Source organism: Nanorana parkeri, unplaced genomic scaffold (genome assembly GCF_000935625.1).
Source record: "Nanorana parkeri isolate BGI_ZX_2015 unplaced genomic scaffold, ASM93562v1 scaffold406, whole genome shotgun sequence".
NCBI lineage: Eukaryota > Metazoa > Chordata > Amphibia > Anura > Dicroglossidae > Nanorana > Nanorana parkeri.
Window position 1 is genome coordinate 316,744 of NW_017306674.1, and position 24,248 is coordinate 340,991.

Below are 24,248 nucleotides of genomic sequence, written 5' to 3' on the forward strand. Positions count from 1 at the left end.
TAATATTACCACATATCCATCTAAATATATTTTTGTAAATTTAGCTTGCAAAATAATATGGAACATTAGGTGACCCCCATATAATATGGAGTTACTGGATACTCCAAAGAGATATGATAGGCTTATCCTAAAAGTGTAGACAGTTCACCATATAGCACAACACCAAATAGGAGGTTGAGTCAAGGAGCGTGATCTGCAAAGTAAGGGTCCTGTGGGAGCACAGTGGATGAGAGAATCCCAGGAAACTGGGAGTAGGATTAGAACTCAGGGGGGGTTTGGGCTTTGCTGCAAGCTGACCCCATGTCGAGATCCCTGGGTTCACTCTGCACAAGCACCACAGACTATGGGGGTGATTTACTAACCTAAACACACGCACGGACTAGGTGCGTGTGATTTTTACACAGCAAAATGTATTTATCAACCAAAAAGTCTCTATAAGCATGTTTCCACTAATGCCATATATGGAAAAATCATGCACATGATGCATATATAATGCTGCTTCACAGTTTAGACAAAAATGGTTAGCTCATGCATTTACATTCCTGCATTCATCAACGCAAGCAACACAATGTAGAGCTAATTTACACAACATCACCTTGCAATTCATGCAGGGCTTTGCACAACACACCTGCTGGGTGTGTACACACTACAAAGGTGTCTAGATTCCACCAATAGATCATGCTGGGAGGGAACACACTACAGAGGTGTATACTTGTCCGTGGCGTGTTTATAAGGTTAGTAAATCAACCCCTATGAGTCAGACGTCACCAGAAACAGTTCAGAGGTCATTGGTTTTTGTGGTACAAAAGTTTCAAAACACACACATAGACCAGCGCCAAAATGGAACCCTCCATACGGTCAAAGGACAATACTTTAAGCGATCCCCAAAAGGCTGCCCCGTTTCAGACAAGGGATGACGTGCACTGCATGAAACATAAGAAAAACAAACCCCGGGCGCCTTTCCTGGTGCAATGAAACCTTTTAATTTAGAAAAACATATACAAAGGATATATATTGCAAGGACAAAGATAGGAGGACAATGCAGAGAACCTGTTGATCTGCAAAATCACTCACACAACCTGAACGCGTTTTCGGGGCACACCCCTTCTTCAGAGCTAGGGAGTTGATCTTGTCTCTCCTTGTGAGTACATATATATCCTTTGTATATGTTTTTCTAAATTAAAAGGTTTCATTGCACCAGGAAAGGCGCCCGGTGATTGTTTTTCTTTTTGCGGTATGGATGGTCGAGAACAAGTCAGAGGGCAGAGCTGACAACAGACACACATAACCAAGAAAAAGCCAGTGGTCAGGTTGAGCAGCAGACACTGATAACCAGGGATAAGCCAGCGGTCAGGATGGACAGCAAGCATAAATAACTTGGAACAAGCCAGAATTCAGGACACAGGAAACAATCAAGGATACAGGCTGGTTTAATTAGAAGGTGTAGCAGGGCCTCAGCAGCTAGCTTGTAAAAGTGTTGCTAGTTCAAATCAATCTCTTCCTGCCACAAGGCAAAATATGTGTGAAATTTTTCTTTAAATGCACCCAATGCTAATATATCTTAAACATTTTATTTTAGAGAGTAACTTCACTTTTTTTTTTAAAGTGAATCTGTCACGAGAGAATAATGGAGGCTGCTATCCCTGACCTCCTCTTTTGAGAATGCTAATTTTCTTGCTGATGCTTTGGTTTCTATGGTGGTTAAGTAGCTGACAGAACAAGTGTAGAGATAAGGGATTTATAACGTCACTTATACTCAGTGCTTGTTCCACTCTACTGAAGTAGACACAACCAGAAATCTATCATATATGTCTATATCCAAATGCCAGGTCAGACAGCACCCACAGACAGCCAGATTTGGGGAATGCCCCAGCTGCAACAAATTGGGTCAGGAGGGAGTGTATCCCTGACAGTTTTGCATGGACTTAGTTGAACATGGGCAAACTTGGTTCGCACCAAGCCTATGCACATAATTAGTAATCAAAGATAATCAAACAAAATGGACTCTCATGCACCCACACTATGAAAACAAAGCACAAGAGATGCAGCAAAAAACAAGCATTATTATTGCTCAAACAGCAGCAATGGTTACTCAAGCGGAATATTAATATATATGGAATCATTATAAACCTAAGAGTGAAAGGGAGAGAGAGTAATGGGAGGACTAATGCATGCTGCACCTGTTTGATCTTGGATATGGATACACATGGCACAAAGCTCAACTGCTAGCTGAGCCCCTATGGTGCAATTATGTTTGGACTCAGTTCCCCTGAAGTTTTTCCTGACTGTACATTTATTTTTTGATACTGGAACTACAGTATATTGACCTGAAATGGAGCATTTTAGTTCTCTTTTGTGGATATAGACTTTTGTTTTGCTGTTTATAAGCCTTTTGAGTGGAGTTGAGCACCTCTAAAACTTGGAAGGAGGATGTTTCACTGCCACCTCAATGATATTGATCTAATATGGCCATGTGGTCATATAAGGTTGAAGATGTCAGTACAACAGTCCTGGTCCTTTGTTTATGTGTAACTGGAGTGCTGGGGATGCCTTGCCCTGCAGCTGAATGGGTAAGTGGCCCCAGGTCCCTTCTGGGTTGTCCATACCAGGGTTGGTCCAAACCCAAGTTCATTCCTGTTTTGGGATCCTGTTCTAATACTCAGACATCTTATGATCTTCTAAAACTGCCACCGAATTCAAATGTTGGTTCCTTGTAACCATTGCAGCTTGGTCATTGTGTACACTATACAGTGCACTGAGAAGTGTAATTTCCTACACATCTGATTGGTCCACTGCTTTTTCCAGTAGTTTCTTTTATAATTAAAAATCTAACATTGGTCATGTGACTGTACCATGTAGTCCCGCTGACACAAAACAGGAAGTGAAATGAAAGGTGGCATGAGAGTTGCCAAACAGAAAACAGTTCTGTATCTGCATTTGCTAAAAATCCCTGTAATGTATATTACTAACATAGATACATTTTTTACTCTCAGCAATAGTGGAGTTTCACAAGCATAATAAAGGAGTTAAGGAATAAAGTTGATTTTTACTGTGAGTTAATGGGAATATCTGGAAGTCACCATGATGCTTCCCACCCTAGGGCGAAGTCATTTTTAGCCGTCCCATTGCTTTCAACTACGCGGCACTGTCATTTGCTTTTAAATAACTTTATTTTTTCCATTATCAGGTTGACGAAAGATTATATTATATTGCTCTGGGATAATGTTTGGGTTTCATCATGAAAACCTTCCAGGAAACAGACGGCTAATGAAGCCTCAGATAGAAAAGTATCTGCACTGCAGGAAATCTATTTGCTGCTGAGACTGGAATGGCTGCAAGTTTGAAGAGAGTTGAAATTATGTTTGTCATAACTTCTTTTGTAATGTGCACCCCTCCTTAACACCAAAAGAACTAGTGAAAGGTTGTATATTTAGGCTGATCACATTTGACAAAACTGCATATGAGTTTTGTTTCTTTGTACATAGGAAGTGCAGATGCTGCAGACCTCTGTGACACCTATAATGCTTCTGGTTTATCATCTCTGCCTAACTGAGGCATGTAAAAAGGCCATAAATACAGAGCTGTTCATACAACCCAAGAACCCTGAGAGTCTAGGAAGCAGGTAGTGTTAGACAAGATTTGTACTTTACCTCTTGGCCATTTAGGTGCCTCTGGGAATAAAAACAAGCAGGTGTATAAAATCTGTATGGCTACAGTATTTAATGAAGAACTCCAGGAAATGTAAAAATTAACCCTTGCACTGAAAACAATATACTCACCTGATCCTTGTTCCCACTTGGATACTAGACCGGTCCCTGCAGCCTATTCTCCTCTGTGCTCTGGAGGTATAAGCACCCATGATGTCATCACGTCTAATGCAGAATAAACTGCATTGCACCACATCACATGGTGATATGTTACCATGCGATGTGGAACATGCAATGGTTAGGTGCTTGGGGGGGCATTAAGAAATAGTAACACTGCAGTGCACCTAATATGCAACATGCAATGCAGAATTACATCAAATGGATGTGAATAGAACCTAATTAAAAGCAGCACACCAAAAGCAACTGGACTCCTAAAATGAATGTGATAATCAGCACATAGTGCTTTAAAGTGTTAATGTACTTTTAGTGCAGTTACCTCTTTTTTTGTTAAACTGACCGGTATCACCAATCCAGTGAGATCTTGGCTGCTCAGGTCCTTAACACCATACAGCCATTTGTCAAAATCTTCTCTATGGAGGCTGCATGAGGTTGGAATCTGACCTTGTATCATGTTACAACCTAAATATGGGTATAACATGAAACATGGTTAGAAAAGTAAACTTGGCTTTTAAAAGTATCATTTTTATTTTGCTTTTTTACTTACATTTTACTAAAAACACAAAAACTTAAAAAGAAAGGAATCCCCATAAAACATCCACTATTAACTCAGCACACTGGGTATGCGGGTGTTTATTTTTTCATGGTCAAGGAGCAGCAAGCATGTGACACTTTTCAATGCTGATACTAACCCATGTGCCTTTCAGTATTGGCGAAGTGCTTTGAGAGGAGTCACGTGTTGCCACAAAATACTTTTTATAATCTGATACTTTGTGCATTTGGTTTGTCCCCTGTTTCCCCCTCTGTTTGTGTACTAGACAGCCTTGATTTAGACTATCCCAGCCTCCCCAAACCTTTATATTTAGATTTGCTTTTACACTGGCTGAGTACAGAGGTCCTTTTAGAGAGTCTAAAGGCTTTAACCCCAAAATACTTTTCTCACCACCTGGAAAACATCCCCTGTTGCCTGGAAGTGCAATTCCTACTTTGAGCCTTGGTGTGTTGACACTGCCAGTGAATCTTGTTGAGTCTAAGAAGGTATGTGTTTTCCATAAAGTGGCACTTAAAAGGAAAATTATGAGGTGAGTGATTTTCACTCAGCCTCATAATCTAAGCCGACCTGTGACAATGGAACTGTCACAGGTCGGCTCAGTAGATTGGGAAGTGAGCGAATACATACCGGCGCTCGCTCACTTCTCGATTATGTGCCGGCAGAGAGCAGTAGCAGGGGAGGAACTTGATTCCCCCCTCCCCTGTCCGATCATCCAGCGCTGACTGGTGGAACGGACAGGGGATGGGGCGGGTACAGCTGGCTTTGCCTCTAGATAGGCAGAGCAAGCTGTCACTCACGCAGCTGGGTGGATCCAGACATAATTGTCGGGATCCGTTCCGGCTGCGGCGTCTTAGTATACCATGAGCTGCAGCTCGCGGTATACTGAGCTTTGGGTGACGGGAGGACAATAGTTTGTGTCCTCCTGTTACCCTTAGGAGAACTATTGGGAAAAGCCCTAACCCCATAGTTCTCCTTTAAAGCAGAATTAATCTGGGGGAAAAATATTCCACGTCCAATAATAGCAGGCACCAAGCTCATCCACACCACTGGTCCCAACAGGAGGAGACCGCATTGAGGGGCTACATGTTATCTACCTGTAGGTAGGTGCCGTCTTCACGCTGAGCAGATTGCCACTCTTCCCTTATGAATTGGTAAAGAGTATTTTGGACCCCAGTGTTCACATGAGGAAAGGATTTAAAGACAACACACATTTCAAATAATCATTAAAGTGCTATAATGCTTTGACGTCAATTTTATTTTAAGTTGTATTCTTCCTTGTTTTACTAATTAAGTTAATTGTTGAATTCAAAAATACATTTTACAAGGTGAACCTATCAAACTGGTTTCACAGAGCATTGTGGTCTTTCTAAAGAGAAAGCACAGTAGTAGTAGTTTCTTTTAAAGCAGTCTCTCTAATTGAAAGTCTGTAGGGAACTAACTAACAAAGGCAAGAGGGTTGAAGTAAGAAGGATGAGTCACTCCTCTGACAGTCAGTTTTGTGTGTGTGGATTTAAGCTTGAGCTATTGTGCACAGTAATATACATGATGTGTGACCACTTAAATCCAGATGCAATCAATGTGCCCTAATTTGTTTTTTTAATATGCTACCATGTCTTTAAATTATCCAACATTATTATCATAAACATTTTAATGAACACTTTTTCTTATTTAGTGGCCTATTTATAAACCCTGAAATGTATATGTTATTGTCTTTTTTTCTAATATTTTATTCCTGGTTCATATTGTATCTGACAAAATGTAACTTCCTCATTCTACCTCATTTGTGTTGAGGCGAAAGGACCTTTGGTAATTTATAAAGACTTTGCACCATTTTTTGTAGAAATGTCACCAATAATTTGTACTACCCTAAACCTGGCATTGGGAAGCACAGTGGCTTAGTGGTTAGCATGTATGCCTTGCAGCACTGGGTTCCTTTTTTTGAATCTTGGCCAGGACACTACCTGCATGGAGTTTGCATGTTCTCCCTGTGCTTGCACTGGTTTCCTCCGGGTACTCCAATTTCCTCCCACATTTCAAAGACATGCTAGTAGGTTAATTAGCTTGTCTAAATTAGTCTAAGTATGTGTACAAATTGGGTATATGCATGAGTTATTGAATGTTGGTCCGAAGCCTGTGTAAATGAAGAGAGTTGAGGAAATTCCTGGTAGCCTACATCATACAACATGCTCTTAAGTATGTCAGATATGGTGCCCAGGGAGCTGGCCCATGGAATGTAGGGTTGGATACAACTGTAGAGATATCACACACACAAACCAGGCACATATTACATTTTTCTGTGGAGAGATTCTGTGCAGAAGTCTTTTTTTCTAGTGCTTTACAAACAAACAGAATAATCCAAACCTTAGCAGGTAGCACAAAAAAAGATCGCACTTCTGCTTTGCCCATCAACAAAGGGCATTTTTAGCTTTTTATAGTGATATTATAGTCATTCCTCTGGGTGTATGATTCACAAGATGCATTGAATTTAAGTTCTCTTACATGACAAAATGTTGTAGTCTGTGTCTTAGGGGATGCTTACAAAGGTACTGGATACAGAAAAACAACTGAAACCAATGTAATGCATGTAACTTTTAAGTGAGAGTTACATAACACAATACCCAATGAGTCCTGTAATATCTACTGCCCCACAGTACACTTGTTCAGTCTGTGTGAATGTAGCCTAAATCTAATTACCATACATTACTTTGTACCCAGTTATTTTATTTTTTCAACTCTTTAGTAAAGTGCACAGAAAGCTCTGTAAAGCCAAAAGTTTGTTTATAGTCTTCTTGTGTCACACTTATTACTGTAAAATCATCCTTTATGCTTGTAATATATATTTTTTCAAACTACATAAATGTTCGGAAGCATTAATGTAGTAGAGTATAACATTTTAAAGAATCATTTCGGGAATAACGTAAATTTTACTAGAGACATCTGCAGCACACACACACAAGTTCAATAATTTTCCCTGAATTCATAGCTCACTATAAATCTTCATCATTTCTATTATATATTGTGTAGGCAGATGTGGTAAATGAGTTCTTGTGTTATGGGAACCTTTGACTTCACAAGAAGTGGCAGCTAAACTGAAACTTGAAATCCATTCGTCTCCAGTGAGGTTTATTGCCTCCATCAGAACATCGAATGATAATAGTCCTACCAGCCCACTCCTACCTGCATCCCCATTCTGCCACATATAATAAATCTGATCTACCTGCTTTGTGTCTGCATAGCCAGCTGCTACCAGTCTCCTACACATCTCTGTTATACTAGAGTCTATCTGCTGCCCTTGAGAGAAATTCCAAGGAGAACACTAAATATTAACCTTCGGACGACAGCTCGTTACCAGCAAGTCATAGCTTCTCCTATTATCTCATTGGTCATTATTGTACAGCACAGTACAGCTTTAGAGATTGTAAGTTCACTGCCCAGTGTGCGATAAACCCAAGTTTAAGGTGTTATTATGTGAAAAATAAAGCAACAATGGGCACATGCAAGCAAGGTTTTTATTCAAAAAGAAAATGTTTTTGTCTTTTTGGAACTATAGTGTCTTATACTCTTTATAATGTAACTATAAACTTTTACTTTATAGTATGTACTGGAAGAAAAGTGTTACCTAATTTTTATGCTGGGTTGCTGGAGTTTTATAGAGCTATTACAGGCCACTAGTGTAAGCAATTAGTGAACTGCTAATGCTATCCAGCAAACACTAAGGGCTTCATTTATAAAACTTCCGCTTGACATTTAGCCAGATGAATGCCATTTGGCTGCTTGTCAGTGCCATCCTTGGACATTAGTGCCATGCAAACGGCATCTGCCTTGCTATACACTTGACCAAAGTACGTCTAGCTAATGTTATTCTGAATGCTCTGTAATCCCCTGCAGTCAGATTTTACAGAGATCCTCACAAGTGGGAGTGGTGCCTTCTAGCCAAAGTCTGTGCTGAGTAATATTTTCCATGCTTGCTGCATTGTCACAGAGATTCAAATTTCCAACATAGATTTGAATGTGACTTAGGTTTGTTAGGAACGTGTGAGTAATAACACATGAAAATGTTTATATGTGACAGACAGTAATGAGCCTATGTCTTTGGGAATTTATGTTTTGGAATATAAACAGGTCAGCAAAAGGTTTTCCTAAATCACCAGACCATCATCAATGGGAAGTAGGGTGGATTGGTTTACTACAATAACACATGTATACAAATTTGTTTTCATGGCTCCAATTATTTCTCTCTTGAATCCTGCCATAGTCTTACCTAGAATTCACAGGTTTTGATTTTGTGTTCTACAAAGGTGGTTGGGGGGTGGCTGTTGGGGATGGGGGTTACTGGTGACGCATGGTACCTCAGGCTCCGGCTCTGTCCGGCATGCCACCCAGCTCAATTAAGTCAATTGTTGCCAGGAGCTGGGTGGGACGCAAACCACATCAGGCTCCCTCTTTATAGAGATGGCCCTGCCCTTGCCATTCAGTGGTTTTGGGCAGTACTACTTGCTTGGAAATTCTCAGACACAGCTTTTGGCAATTGCTTTAGGTACTATATAATGAAGTGATCTCCTTGAACAACATACAGTTCCAGTCTCTGTTACCCATTCAGGCAAGCCACTGAGCATGAATCCTGTCTGCCCTGACCTCTGCCTGTCTTTGATGAATATGATAGCCACCAGCCATGACTTCTGACTTGTCCCGACCACAATCTCATCTCTTGATGCTGTACCTTGTCTTTTTGTTTTCAGCTGTAGCCTGTCCAGGTGTATCTGAGGACTGCAACTTGGATCTGTTGAGCAGCAAAGTTCACCACCTTTTGTGGTGGCATGCACAGTAGAAAGGGGAGCCACATAGACATGCTGTTTTTTTTTTTTTTTACTTTTCTGCATCTCAGGGACTGCTAGAGCTATGTGTACCCCAAAACCACTTAATGTTTTTACATGGAGAGGGTTGTTATTTCCCTAAATCTGAAGTGAATGGTAATTTTTGTAATTTTAGAAATAAATTATACTTTCTGGAATCATAGTTTATATTACCCTGGGAAGGTATTAAGAATTGGTCAGATATTAATGCACCTGAAAACATTATTTGAAATCTGATTAAGGGAAGGTAACAAGTTATCTATTCTGACATATTACTAAACGGAATGTATGGTCATTTCTCCAGTGTTCTTATAAATACAATAAAGAATGCTCATGGAAGTGACATTAAAATGTACTGTTCAACTATTGCCCTGCTCTACAGATGAACTCACTCATGCCTCACCAGTAAAAGTTCAAAGACTTGGCACTTTCTCCTCGGCTTCTCCCGAGGTACAGCTAAAGGAACATATTGCCCTTCACTTGATTCTTTAAGCTATTGATGCAGATCATGCACTATAGCCCCATCTCCTCTGCTGATTCCTAACTAAATGCAAAACAATCTTAATGCCTCAAGCAATAAAGGTGTTATATGACATTGCAAAAGGTGATGTCCAAAATCTGCAGGATGCATTGTTTTCTACAGTTTAAGAAACTAATACTAAGCTGTACTGTGCCTATAAAATCAGAGTTTCATGAAGGTTGTGGCACATTTTATTGTAGCCCTATAAATGTGTACTGCTGTTATTTTAAGACTATAGTGATTACTACACTAAAATATATCCATTGTGATTGCAACTACCTTCAAACTAGCAATTTTTCACAGAATAGGAATGTATGGCATAGTAACTGAAATAACAAAAAAATACTTTTATTAGATCATAGTTTGTTTTCTGTGTAATCTATAGCAAGATGGGTCCTCATAAAACGACATTATTATGTCAGTATCATGCATGTTTGGGGCTGCTGAATGTATAGGCTCTAAATATACATATACATATATGTAAAATGTCTATGTATGTATGTCTAAATATACATACTTTAGACATGGCATTATGGACTGTTAAATTGCAGATGAATGTAGATAAATGTAAGCTGGACAAAATATTGGACAAAACCTAGAGTTGTATAAAAAGGACATAAAAACATGTCTGCAATTATGCTAATTCCCTATTAAACACTTGTAAGGTCACATCTTGCAAACTGAATGAGATAAATTTAACAGCTTCTTCCATGCATGCTAAACAGCGTGTAAGAAGGAATCTCCACCTATGGGCCATTGCATTTGGATAGCTGACACCCATGGCTGTCTGAATACCTGAACATTGCCTGCATCTGATGCGATTGACTGGCCTATAATTTTCAATTGAAGTTTGTTGAGTCAAGTGGTGCCAACAGGGCTACCCTTGGCTTCAATTTCAGCTAGTTTAAGCATGAATTGGCCACATTTTGAGCAGTGCATGGCTACCTTTGCAAATTAATTAAAAAAATTGGATGGTTTATTTGGAAAAGGTCAGTATAAAGATTTGGCAAATTAATGTTTTATCTCAAAAAACTGTTAAAAAAAAAGACTGTTGTGCATCTCGCATGCTACTGTCCCTGCCTGTCACCCTGCAGGTCACCACTCTGCTGCCCCTCTCTAACTCCCAGTAGGTCACCTGTGATGGAGCATTAATTGATGGGCAACAAGCCCCATTCTGCCAGTAATGTCTCCTCAACTCGTATTGGACAGTAGTAATGGGCTGCATGTTCGAATCGAACATAGGTTCGACTCGAACATAGCCATTTCTAGCGTTCGCTGAATGACCACGGAACATCCCACAATGCACTGCGCCCTCCGAAACTGTAATTGGCTACAGTGTGCAAGACTGTGCCAATCAGGGCTCAGTACACATTTAGAGCCATGATTGGGCAAAGTCATGATGACTCTGCCCAATCATGTCTCACAGCTAAGTCCCTGCAGCACACTATATAAGGCTGCTGACACCGTGGCCCTATGTAGTGTGTTGTAGGAGATAAAGAGAGAGAGAGTAATAGCAGATAGAGATACATCTAGAGAGAGAGAGAGAGAGAGATATCTCGATCTATCTATATATATATATATCTATATATAGAGTTATTTTTATATATATGTGTGTGTGTGTGTGTGAAGGCACTAGCTGGCACCAAAGGCCCAATTTTAAAGCACCTGTTAGTTTCATCCAAAGCCTGCAAAAGAGGCACCATAGTTTATCCAAAAAAATCACTAAATTACCAATACACAATTACCGGCAATTTAAATTGTAATTTTTTTCTTAATAAATTTCATTTTTGCTTCAGCAGGTTCTATAGATCATACAGATCCGCCACTTTACAGGCAGTGAAAGGGGACCCCCCAGGTACCATATTTAAGTAATTTGTCATTTTGTCCCCCAGGGCAGTACCCGCATCCCCATACACTTTTTGTGGCCAATAAATTGCATATAAGGCTTCAAAATGGGGACATTTAATTTTCTGAGTTCTACCCTTATAGACTTACATTGAGTTCTAAGTTCGAATTAGAACTTTTTCACCCATGGGTGTGCCTACTACACCTCTCAGACATACCCCATGCCAGATATAGGAAAATGCTATTACCACATTTATTGAACGCTGCAAAATTCTTGATCCCTAAATACTGGAACACTGCTACAATACCTACAATTACAGAATGGATAACCAAAGTAGAATACCTATGCCTGATGGAAAAACTTACAATGGCAAGACAAGAACGGACACACTTGTTCGAAGCCACATGGGCCCCTTGGAGAGCCGTTAGACCCACCACCCTCTCTAGCAATTGACTAGTCATTAAATAAATAAAAGGGTACAAAGAATACAACAAGTCAGATGTGAATCTCTGCACTCCCCTCCCCCTTCCCTCTATTCCCCTCCCTTTTTTTTTTCCCTCTCTTTCTTGTTTGTTTAGGTATATAGTTGAGGTTGTTGAGCTACTCACCTCTGTGGTTCTGGGACCCCATCTAGTATATGCTCTTAATCCAGCGAATAATTGGGGAGACATGAAAGAAAAGATTAATATTGGGAGGAGAACCATAGAGGATAGCGCATGGTAAACATATGTACATGTACACGGTTTTATGTGAAATATATGGGATGCCTCAACAATTGTTAAATGTCTGATAAATAATAAAAAATAAAGATTAAATATTTAAAAAAAGAACTTTTTCCATGTTCGAAAGTTGGAATTAGAACCGAACACGGGGGTGTTCGGCTCATCACTATTGAATAGCAGCAACACTCCACTCATGCTACACCTTCATTTCTAGGCAGTGGGTCGACTCTGTATGCCTAGACTCCTTGCTCCTATTGACCAGCAGTGATGGGCACCTTATTTGAAAGTCACAAGCCCTGGGATCTGGGCTTCTGATAGTGCTTTCTATACAAGCCCCGTGCTGTAATATGTAAACCTTGATCCTGAGTTTAGTTACTTACCTTAACCTCTGCCTTTCCTGGATTGCTCTGTCATCTGCTGTCTGCCCTGACCTCTGTATGACCATGGATTACATTTATTGTTTGCCTCCTGCCCTGACTTCAGCCTGACCTTGGATTACACTTATCATCTTCCACCTACCACCACATACCTCTGGATTTCATCACTGACTTTGCACCTGCTGTGCAACCTTATATTCCTGCAGACCACAAGTTCTCTTTTCCTTGCTTAGTCCTATGTGCCACTTGGCAAGTGACTATAGCATAGTTGGTAGGCTAGTTTTCATTAAGGGAACAGAAGCTGCTATAGGTGAAGCTACACTTGCCAGTTTTTGACCTCTGGTACTGGGGCACGCATTACAAAGACATCATATGTGGAGGAAAGAATATTTTGCAATTTGTAGGAGAAGTTCTTTACTTACGAGCAATTAAGCTGTAAAATGCTCTACTGTAAGAGGTTGTAATGGTAAAATCAATAGCAGAGTTTTAATTAACCGGATGATTTTCTCACAACTCATGATATCTTAGGTTATAGTTTTGAACCGATTGTATGGTAATATTGTTATCCAGGGAATTATTCTGAAGGGCTTAGTGACTTTAGGAAGAATTTATGTTTCCTTGACTTGGGCTTTTGTCTTGCCTTCCACTAGACCAAAACTATTAGACTGTTTTTTAATCTAGTTAACAGTCTAGCTAAACAATAAAAACCATCATCATTTACAAAATGCATGCATCTTGTGATTCCATGCTGCTATGGGTATGGATATTCTACTGTTTTGACTCAATTATAGTGACAGGTTTACTTTAAATGCAAATCACATTTACCCCAAAACCATCCCTCAATTCTAACTGGCTGGTCTGCATACATTTTCACACAAACAATGACATCTCCCTAATTATATAACTGAATAAGATCATAAGAGACTGTATTTAAAGTAAACCTGTCCTGACTTTTGACCCGCTGAAAATGCTAGCTGACCGGCTGTTCTTGGATTCATGCCATTGGCTGTATGTCCTTCATTACTAGGAATACTTTAAACATACTTTTATTCTTGCCCTGTTTTCCCTTGTGTTTCTCCCATTCTGACACCACAAAACAAGCCAATATATTATAAAACAAGAAACAGGTAAAAGTGATAGATTACATTCTACGTGAGAAACAAGAAACTTGAATGAATTAAAATTTAAGAAGTAGAAATTTCACTTGTCCATCCCATACAGTGTATGCTCAGTTTCTATATTGCCTGAAATTAGGGCTAATTCCAATGCTGCAATTCTTACAAGTGCATAACGTTAGGATAACATTGTTACTGTAACAATAACTGTTACGGCTGTGTACTTTGTTTAAGAATAGTGGTCCCCAGAGGGAGAGTATAACCTTTCCACAGCTGCTGTTTGCAGGGGAACATCCAAAACAATTCAAGACACATTTGGGGCAGCTTGAATTGAGCAGTTGTGCTGAGTTAATTCTGCCACATGGCATAAAGCTAAATACAAATCAACTGCGTGGCTGGAGCATTAGCAATGTTGACCCAAGTTTATCTTCTCCAGCATGAAAACAGCAAATCAGCTAGGTCTAATGAAACAGTTTACAATGAGAGTCATCACATCATGAATGATACACAATAATAAATATAACTATTTTCCATGTTTGCTTTTAATTTGTGAACACATATGCAGCAATAAACCAATGTTTTTGTAAGCAACAAAGACTCTCTATGACTTCATACTGCCCCTGAGCTGTAGACATTATGGAAAAAACTGTAATTATGTGGTTAACTTCAATTTAACTGCACTTGGGATCTCACTTTACCTATCAGGAAAGTGTAACCTGTTTTCATAACCGTTTTAGAGGCTTTTTAAAAAGAGTAAATATGTGTAGGCTAGGTGGCACTGGGTGTTTTTATTTTTTTAGGTTAAGCTTTAAGGGGTACAGTGACAGGTCTGTAAAAAAAACAAAATAAATGTATATGTGCCAACATGTTATTACAAATATTACAATAGAGGATATACTGAAGGTAGCAAGGGCAAAATAGGGAAATACTGACAGGTGCAGTGTGACGAAGCGTCATGTCCGACTCCACGTACTGCCAGCAACATGTAATTATACACAATTCTGATCCTACAATGCTGTCACTATCACGTGACGATACTACTCTCAGCCTCACCCCATACAGAGATTTTTCAGCTCATGGGACAAAAATAAGAGGCCAGCAGACTGAGAGCAATCGTCACTGGGGTTGTTTAACTTCGCAGTTAACCCTGAATAACAGCTTCCAGCGCGTGTTTTAATGGAAACACATCGATCCCAGCAAAGGCTGTGACAGTTCAAAAACTTAAGCAATGCCTTAGATGCCCACTGTCCCTTTAGATTGGAATATGACATGGTTTACAATATGGCAGTGCTCTTCACAGAGACAAGGATTCTTTACATACTAATTTAGTGAGAGGTATAAGCTTAACAATGTTAACAGATTGTTTTTAATAAAAGGAACTGTGCAGTAAAAAAATACAAAAAAAAGATGTTACAAAAGAGAGACACATAAAACAACAGTAAAATAAAAAGGGGAATATGAATAAAAGTACTTAACCAAGTTCTGGGTTTTATGGGTTTCAGCAAAGTCCAGTCAATGAAATAGAGAATAGACCTGGGTTGGGCTCTTTCTCGAAATACAGCTTAGCAAACGTTCTTTTCTAGATGTTAACAAGGGTTTCTTCTTTATGGTCAATGAGAGCCACTTGGCTGCCTTTTGCAGCAGCTTATTGTGGGCCCTCCACGGGGTGGCACTGTTTACGTAGGTGGTATGTGTCAAAGTAACATCTACATGAATGGAAGGACCCAAGGTTTCCCAGCAGAACATTGCCCAAAGCATCACACTACCTGCCTTCTTTCCATTGTGCATCCTGGTGCCATCTCTTGCCCAAGCAAATGACAAACTCACTTACAGCCATCGACATGATGTAAAAAGAATACTTGATTCATCAAACCAAGCCACCTTCTTTCATTCTTCTATGGTTCAGTTCTAAGGCTCACGTGTCCATTGTAGGCACTTTTGGTGGTGGAGACAGGTCAGCATGGGCACCATGACCCCTCTACGTGTTCAAACACCTTTCTATTGAAACCAGCATTCACTTTTTCAGCAATTTCAGCTACAGTAGCTCTTCTATTGGATCAAACTACATAGTTGTAGTTGCTCCCCATGTGCATTAATGAAACTAGGCTGCCCATAGCTCAGCTGCAAGTTCAATGGTTTTCCTTTCTTGGTCCACTTTTTATAGGTCCTGGCCACTGCAGACTGGGAACATACCACAAGAGGTGCATTTTTGGAGTTGCTTTATCCCAGTTGTCTATCCATCACAATTTTGCCCTTGTCAGAGTCGCTCATATTCTTGTTTGCTATTTTTTCTTAAACTTCAGGGACAAAATGTTCACTTGCTGCCCAATATATCCCACCCACTTCCAGGTGCCATTGTAGTTGGACCGTGCCTTATAAAGTTTTCTTTGCCTTCCTCTGGATCAACTGTAGTTTTAGGTTTCTGTGGGTGCAAGTTTTAAAATAATCTATTTTATGCTGGTTAAACTCAATGGCCATGTGTCTTTTTTTAAACTAACTATGTAGCCCTGTGCCTTGAGGGTAAGAGTCCCTTACTCCCTTGTTTGTGTAGCCAGTTAGCCCTTTTCTCAGTCTGGCACTGAATTATATGCCTCAGAATATAATGCCACCTAAAGACCAGAGATAATACAAGCCACTAGAGAGCTAGTATGTGGTAAAAAAATGTGATTTACACATTCATTTTTAATACCATTGTAGACCGAGTTAGTAAAATCCAGGGAACATTACTTTTATTCACTCCTGTGTGGCCCTCTGCAAACCCCTCTTCACTGACAGTGCATGGAAATTTCAGCCAGAGCTGCCAAAGCTGAACATGAAGTGTAGATAAATGGAGGATTTCCTTTCTCATCAGAAATCTCAGCAGGAGCCAAAAACACAAGACAATAGTCAGACATTTATTATAGGCTGATTGTGCAAATACAATACAGCTCGGTACTTAGGCTCTGAGCATCGAGAGCTACATTAAAGAAGTTCCACTCAATAAATCTCTTAAATGATAACAGCAAACTGCCAAGGTACCTCTTGGCTGTGCCACTCTGCAGTTGAAAAATTAGTGTTTGTTGTGGAGAGAACGATGTAAGGACAAGCAGTGAATAGGCATTTCTCATGGAAGGATTAATATGTGATCACAGCCACCATTTGCTAAAATTGTAACTCCTTGAGAAAGCTCAGCAAGATGTGAGGTGGTGAAATGTGTTCCCATTCACCTAAATTGAGTTCTGTGCATCATCAGTAAACAAGGAGATGTATGTCCGTCTATCTTGTCATCTGACAACTAAAGACTGCATTTCTTCTGCTTACAGGAATCTCATTTCTTGTTGATGAATTATATATGGTGTTGATAAAAAATAAACTGCTACAGAACTTTTATGAATAGCATTAAGTATACCATTAAAGAACACTGTTATCTAAAATATATTGTTTATATATGGCACTATTTCTAAATTCTGAAATAGATGTACATTTCTAGTCTCTAATGTTTCTTGCTATCATTTAACTTATTTTTCAGCAGAGACAATTTATTCCCCTCAATGCCTTCATAGTGTATGAAAGAGGATTGCACATCTGCTAAGTAAGAAAACAGCAACACAATATTTCATGAAAACGCCTGCAGATTAGAAATACATGAACAGAGATGCAACTACTCTTTGGTAGCTTTTGGATATGTTACTTAGTCCGTCTTGTGCCACTGGGGCTTTTGATGAACTTTTCCATTTTGAACTGAATTTTTCCTTTTTAGAAAAGTGTCCCCCCTTTTATAAATCTCCTTGCTAATAATCACAATTTTAATTGAAGTGGAACTCCAGGAAGACAACTGATTACACAGTTCCAATAGATATATAAAGGTGTTCTACCTGTCAAACTATTTGCAATTCTGTCTAGCAAGTCCTAAGAGTAACACAACCCTGCCAGAATGCAGAGCCAGATTGGTGATCTGACTTTCCTCTGCTGCAGTTCAGCAGATAGGTCGCCTCACTGTTCCAGCCTGCTGACAGAACAGTAAAGCATGTTACTTATCACATGTGCTCTGCAATACACCTCATTGACTCCTTGTCAAATTCAGATGCTTACACTAGCTGTATTTAAAAAAATATATTTTAATATTTTTTTAAATAAAAAATAACTGCATTATTTGATGTTTTCTTTATATCTTCCTGGTGTCTTTCTTTAAAGTGGAAGTAAAGTGTTAATAAAAAAAAGGGTGGGGGGATTTGGAGCTATGCAAAGCATGTCAGCGCGTTATGGCAGACTTACTTGCCAAAAGGATCCCCTCCAGAACCGCGCTCAACTATTTTTGGCCCGGTATTCTGGCTTTTGAACCTTCAGGCACTTTGTTGGCCAAGCCCTGATGTTGAAGCTCCTGCACATGCACAAGGTAGTGACTTAATCTCCATGTGCTGGGCATATTTGCAGCTCAGTGTACAGGGAAAAAAAATTGCTGAGAGACAGGAAGAAGCTTTTATGGTGGAAGACACTTACACACTCACTACTGTCTTGGAATTAGTTCTTATTTGTATGGTTAGTTCTATGGTTTTGTTTTGCTCTAAAGAACATTTTTCAAAGGTAACCAAATGCACAACCTAGTATTGTATGATATAGTTTTGTTGTTTTTGTAAGATTATCAGGCATGTTATGGATTTAAATGATCGTGCTGGTTTACCTTAGAACATCAAAGTCAAACAAAAAAATGAATTATGTAATTTTTCAACTTTAGCCTAATTCTAAAATGTTAGTTCACATTTTATCTAGAACATGCATTATGTAACTTATATGCCCCTTAGTCATTAGAATTTCCAAATGAATGGGCACAAAGGCTTGTGCTCATATGAAAATCCTTGCTAATAAAAATCATAAAGTATAACCTTATCAGTGTTGGATTTACCCTCCTGTGGGGTGTAGACATTTATAGGTCATTCCCAGACAATGCAAGCTCTTTTACGTTATTGATTACTGACCCCTTTCATGGCCATACATGCCCCAGCATCATTGTCACCCCAATACAGAAAGCACAAGGTAGTTGTTAGACTCTGCAGGGGTATAAGGAAAAATGGTAAGTGCAAATTAAGGGGTGCATTTATAAATAATTAAAAGAGCAATTTGCCTTGCAAAATTGCCTGTATGTTCATTCTGTGTGAATGGAGGCAAAAATAAATGTTATTAGCATATTTTCTTTCCAGTTAGAATTTAATATCAGACAAATACTGCATTATGGCCACTAGATGGAGCTGAAGAGCATAGGTAATAAATACTTGTTTTCTATGCTCCTCTGTTCCATCTAGGGGTCACAATGCAGTATTTACCTGATATTACATTTAACCTGGAAATAAAATATGTTAATAACATTAATTTTGCCTCCATTTGCACAGAACCAATGTACAAGCAATTTTGCAGGGCAACTGGCTATGTAAATTGTTTATAAATACACCCCTACTGCAGGATTGAGTGTGCTGACGTTCACATAAACATGACATAAAATTCTCAGTGGTCATTGACTTTTTCCTACCTTCCTGAGTATTTCAGAGTCATTTGTTACATGTTCCCATCCACATGACATAACTTTTTAAAAATGTTTTTGCTCTTCCTGAAATTCCAGTGTGAAAAATCCCGCTTAGTTCTCACTGTCTGGGGTGTCTGTTGAGTTTTGTTTTAAATAATAAACCCTGTGTGTAGTGTGCTGTAGACATGTGCACTGCCAAAAAATTTGTTTAGTTTCATTTCGTTTTAATTTCGGATTTGTGTTATTTCGTTTTTCGGGATTCGGGTGTGAAAGTCAATTCGGATTCGGAATTCGAATTCGGACGAAATTCGGTAGCGGTAGTTCAAAACGTTCGTTTCGTTTTCTGTTCTTATTTGTTTCTTATTCGTTTCTTATTCGTTTTGTTCGTTTGCAGCAAAGTGACATTTGAGGGGGAAAACATTTTTTTCTCCTTCTATAATGTCACTTTGCTCCAACGAACGAAACGAATAAGAAACGAATAAGAAACGAATAAGAACAGAATACGAAACGAACGTTCGAACTACCGCTACCGAATTTTGGAAATGGAAATTCGGATTAGTTTGCATTCGTTATGTCTGTAATTCGGGATTCGGATCCATCCGAATGTCCGAATTTCCGATAATTCGTCCGAATTTCGATTCGGAACTAAACGAATCGCACATGTCTAGTGTGCTGGCAGATTTAATTATCACTTGTAAACTAGATGATACTTGTTGCACTTTTATTGAACAAAGTTTGGGAGAGTGGGTTAGGACACAAGACGCCCAGGATGTTGTAGACTTCAAAATTCAGGAACCGAGTATTCCCAGCCTTCACAGATAGAGAGCCTTCAAACCAATCTGTGTCTTCAGCTCCTGGCTGTAAAATACTTGTTGAAATAGCTACTAGTCTATTTAAAAATAAATCATCTTGCTTCACTAGAGGATAAACTTCTCAGGCTTCCTATACCTATCATCTTCATTCTCACTGACTAGGCCCAATTCCCAGGACTCAGACTGAACATGTGGTCACATCCCTAAGCAGCAGGCCTAGGAAAATCAAACAAGCCACAGCCCAGGGGGAGGCTCAATTAACTTCCAATAGTCGCTCCTGAATAACACACCCCCTAGTGATTGGCCAGCGAGGTACAAACATTCCTAACTCTGATTCATGCATCCTCCCACACTTTTACCAGGGACACTCCCCAGCAGCAGGCAGAAGCAAACACTTGCCGGAGCTTAGGAGAGACAGAATAAAGCCGAACTATCAATTCAGGATCAGAGTTAATACAGTCTGACAGCAGATACTGTACATTTAAATAGTCACTCCTGCTTAAGGCAGGGTGGCTACATCTTAATAGACCTTGAATAAAACTGCCCCTCAGTCAGTCTGTTATCAGCTCGCAGAGATCTATTCTAACCATTAGATGCTGTCTATAGAGTCCAATGTATCATCCTACTCAAAAGAAACAGCTACAATTTTTAGGTATGCTTTGTGAATGGGAATAAAAAACATATAGAAGGGGGTTCTCAAATTTGGCTGCAAAGGTGGAAATACCCTTTAGGTAAACTACGTAATAGAAAACATAGAAATATGTGATTAATATAAAGACACTATACGTTTACTTTATACTGTAATTGAGCTTCACACAGCAGTTATTGAACAAATACATAGAGTTCCCTCTTTGAGAGCAGCAGGTAGTGACTATAAATTTGTATGAGGGCTCATTTATTAAAAATAATGAGCTGCCAATGCACCAAAACGTCCTGAAAATTGGATGCAATAAACAAATGTGTAACACAATGCACTATGGTGCATTCCAGCATGCCTTAGTGTTTTGGGGTGGCATTCAAAATTAATGGCACTGGAGTGCAGCAACGCATGTAGCATGCATTGTGATAATGGGGGCATTACCACAACACAATAGTGCTAATGGGCTCTGAGTGACTCTAAAAAGACTGCTAAGTGAAACATTAATACACAGGAAACTGTATTTGGTAGAGTTTTTTATTTTCTTGGATTTTCTTGGATTTTTGGATTGTATATCCATATGTACATGTGATTTTCTTTTAGTTTATTATACTCATTTGCTCCATTCTGCAGAATGTGTTATAAACAGTGTGGTTAAATATGTTCCTCCTCTCAAAGTTTCTTTGAAAATTCGATATTAAGTACAAAATTCCCAGCTCACCAATGAGAAATGAATGTAGCTGTATATGTATAGTTAGTTCTGAAGGGAATATTTTGATTCTACCAAAGATTCATAGACTTCTGGATTTAATATTCAGATCTGTTTATTTTACACCCCATGATTTTATAGGTTTTTTTCCTTAAGGTACTGTTAAGGCTACCCTTTTATAATCTGCTTAAGAAAACTACCAGGACTGCACCACCTGCTTGCTGTTTTTCTACTGAGCCACAGACGGCTGTGGAGTTTGGACGTTCAATGTTGGCTTATAAAGATGTCAGACTCTATTAATTGTGCTTCCTCCGGAGACACGATTTACTGGCATTTGCTTATAATTAATAAATCTGCATTCTAGCGCTGGACTCCACAAAACTGTGAATGTTACTGAGAAGGTATTACAGGCAAAAACAGAACCTTTTTTTCTAGAAATAAAAGAGTATTTTAATTTTCCTGGCAAAAAAAATAAATAACATTACTATCCTGTTAGAAAAGATCACTTTTCTATATAAGCTGATGTGGTTTGTAAATGATCCTAAACCAACTGTCTTATTTTTTTAGGAGACATGCTGCAAGGGATGCAATGAATATATCAGCATGTCCATGGTAGCTAATTAAAAATAAAATAGCTAGATGTCCTTTAATAACCAGTCCTCATCCGCACAACTAATTTTAGTTTTACACTGCTCTCATCTTTAGGTGCTTACAGACATAAGAGAACATGCACCCAATCCAACCATTTATGAAATATGTGTGTGTGTGTGTGTGTGTGTATGTATGTGCACCTTCACTCTGATGCTTATTGCCTAAACCTGCTTCCGGTGGGATGGGGTGTCTTTTTCCAGCCAATTACTACTGTTGGCCAATGACTAGTCAACACCCACAGAGTCTCCCCCTACCTTCTCTATAGGCACAAAGATTAACCCAATTTAAATTTGAAGGTTTTTAAAATGATATTTTGTTAGGGTGAGTCGGATCAGCCATATACAACTTAACATGGTTTAATGTTTGTTGATGGCTTATAAATTAGAAGACAAGTAGTTCAGAGATGTAAGTAAATACCAATGGCTAACAGTGTCATGCTGCCTTGGGATAGAGGACTCCAAACACCAATGTAGCACCTGCTGGACTGTTGCTCCTATAATCAGTCTGGAAGATTATTTCTCCCTAGATCCTGCACTGGCTCTCTCCCTGCTTGATGGGCAGCTAGAGGGAGAGGAGAACAAGAAGAGGATCTTCATTGGCTGCTGCAGTCTTGACAAACCTGCCCCTAGTAACCAGTGTCAGGAGGACTCAGATTGTCTGTAGAGCAGAAGAATCTCTATAATCGCTAAAGATTTGTTTTAGAGCACTCCAACTAGTAACTAATGCCGACAGGACTTTAGGTAGTTCTACTAGCCAGTAACCTAGGAAGGAGTGCTTGGATTGCATTTGGTGGGGTAATTTGCCTTTTTGCGTAAAATATATTCTTATCGCCATTAACAAACTGTTGTTCTGTTGCTGCTATTGTGTTTGTTCTACTGATTTATTCTCTGTGCCACTGTTTAGGAGTGCATTTGCTGCATATTACTGTTTGTGTTCCCCTTTACTACCAGGGGCTTCTGCCTTATATTAAAGCCCATTATATCCCTCAAGGTGTGTTGGTATGTTTTGGATCCAGTCTGGCAGTTCATCACTGGTGTGGGACAAAAGAACCTGAATATTACAGCAGCTCCTTCGGAGGTGAGCACAACACTAACTACATGGTGACATTCACAGCCATCACTGAGAAATCAATGTTTATTATTATACAGAATGTATAAAGCACCAACAGTTTGCGCAGCACTTTACAATATAAGGAAGACATTACAATCACAATACAATTCAAGACAAGATGGACTGCATGGCCCTGCCCCTGAGGGCTTACAATCTAAAACGGAGGGGCAAGTCATACATGAGGAGGTAGCTGTGTGGGGATGAATTGAGAGACAATACAACATCTTCTTACTTCTCTTACTACTACACAGCAAGTGATTTTAACCGAATTGAAAATATCGGTTTTACCACATGGAATCAAGCTACTTGGAAAACATACCCTTTTTCCCTTTATTTAGAGGGTGTGTTTTTTTAGGTATATTTTGGGTAGTTTAGTTTGTTAAATTTATTACAGCTGTACATTTCCCAATTTTGCTTTTTATACTTTCTGTAAAAACAAAAAGAAAATGAGGCTAATAAGGAACCTTTTGATGGTATAAAAAAGGGATCCAAAATAGTTGAAACAAGCTTTTAAAACTTTAATAGGCAATTTAAATGCCATTGCACCCTTACAAATCACAAAACAAACTTAGGGTTTTATTCACAAAGCTGCCAAAGGCAGCAGAGTGAATAACCCAGCCAAAGTGAAGTGAGCTGAATGCTGTTCTGCATGTTTGGCTGAGCCGAAGTGCAGAAGCTGTGTGGCCCAACTGATTCAGCATAACGGGCAGAAGGACAGTGGCATTCGGCTCGGCTATTATGTTCGCTACCTCCGAGGTATCGAACAGAATAGAAAAAAGGTGAAAAAATGTAAAAAAAAAAAAATGAAAAGAAAAGAAAAAAAGTTTAAAAAATATTTAATTAGGGGGCGTGGTTTCGCTATGGCCGTGAGCAGTCGCATGTTCTGAAGCTCCGGCTCTTGTCCCTAAAAGCCGGATCTCACTCCCATACCGAGTCGTGACCAGTTGCAACTGATCACCCCCAAACCGCGTAGAGACCGGCGGTCTACCTCCAGGCCCACTCCACGTTGATATGCTATTAAC